Source organism: Octopus bimaculoides, chromosome 3 (genome assembly GCF_001194135.2).
Source record: "Octopus bimaculoides isolate UCB-OBI-ISO-001 chromosome 3, ASM119413v2, whole genome shotgun sequence".
In the NCBI taxonomy this organism is placed as follows: domain Eukaryota; kingdom Metazoa; phylum Mollusca; class Cephalopoda; order Octopoda; family Octopodidae; genus Octopus; species Octopus bimaculoides.
In genome coordinates, this window is record NC_068983.1 from 138,978,908 (window position 1) to 138,980,549 (window position 1,642).

Below are 1,642 nucleotides of genomic sequence, written 5' to 3' on the forward strand. Positions count from 1 at the left end.
ATATATATATATATATATATATATATATATATAAAAATAGATATATAATAGAAATAGGTTTCAAGTAGAAAGATAAACTACACGTGGTAGATATATGGAGGAAGTAAGAAGAAAAAGCGAAAATGTACGTCATTCCGGTTTCGTCAATTGCTGTTCACTGACTTTGAATGCGCACCGATTAGCAGACGGTGTCGGGTCAACTAGTCCGTGAATAAAAAGATTATATGCAAGGGACGTAAGTAGTTCTAGGAGTGGTGCAATTAGGTTAGATGTAATACTGCTTCTTTATTCATTCTTTGCTGAATTGAAGCGTTCTGTGAACATTGATAGAAAGGGGAAATTTGGAAGTTAGGATTAAAGTCCCTAGCACACTTTTCTATGTGTTCACTGACCTGTAACTGTCTGTATTGTGGGTAGCTGATTTGTTCTTTGTGCAGAGTTGTTCTTTGATAGAGTGACATTCCTGTTTGGCCAATATAATGATTACCGCATCCTAAGCAGGTAATGGTATAAATTAGGATTTCCGAGGCACATGTGAAATTTGATTTTATCTTAAATATTTCACCTTGTTTGATGTTCAACTCTGTACCATCCAAAAGGTGGGGGACATGTGCCACAATTAGGCCGACTGCATTTGTTCACTTTTGGTTCCGTTGTTAATAGATGTAGTCTTGCGTTGGTTAATATTTTTTTCAATGGTTTCCGTTGCCTTTTGTTCTTGATATTATTGTGAGCCTAAAATTTTGGTCATTGTTTTATCTCCTTTGAGGATGTGTAGATTTTGGATGATAATGCTGAAGGTCTCATTGTTTCTAGGATTGTGTGTGGAAATGTATGGGAGCATTTTAAAGTCTGGTGTAGTATTTCGGTTGACTTCCCTTAATGTTCGTATGTCTATTTCCTTTGCTCGTTTAATCCCATCATTTATTAATGATGTTGGGTAATGCCTCTTGATTAGTATGGATCTGAGTTCAAGGAGTCTTTGTTCACGAGTATTGGTGTCAGAAACTACGGTACAGATTCTTTTTGGTACATATTCTTTTCGCTAGATTAAGAGGTATATTAATTTTAATGTGTTTGGGGTGTCATGAGTTGAATAATAGATATTGTTTTGAATTTGTGGGTTTAAAGGTGTCTGTTTCAATGTGATTATTGACTATTTTAATTAGGATGTCAAGAAAAGGAAGTTGTTTAGTGCTATGTTCCATGGAAAATTGTATGATGCTATTGGTATTGTTGAGCATCATTTTGAAATGGAGCAGTTTGTCAGTGCAATCTTTCCAAAGTATAAAGCAATCATCTAAATATCTCTTCCAGCAGTTCTCGTTTATATAGCAATGAAATGAAGTGCCATATTTTTGTAGTGATGATTGGTATATTTTAAGTTCTGGGTAACCCATTACAAGGTTCACAACCACTGGTGTAGCTCGAGTTCCCATTGCAATTCCACAGTTTTGTCGATAGCAAACTGTATCAAACATGAAATAGTTGTTAAGTAGGATGAACTTCAGTGCTGCTATTATGAATCTGTGGTTGATGCGTCCTGAGATTTCTTCTGAGTATTTTTCTAGCCAGACGGTGATTGCATGTGTACCATAATCGTGTGGGATATGGTGTACAGTTTCACCACATTGAATGATAC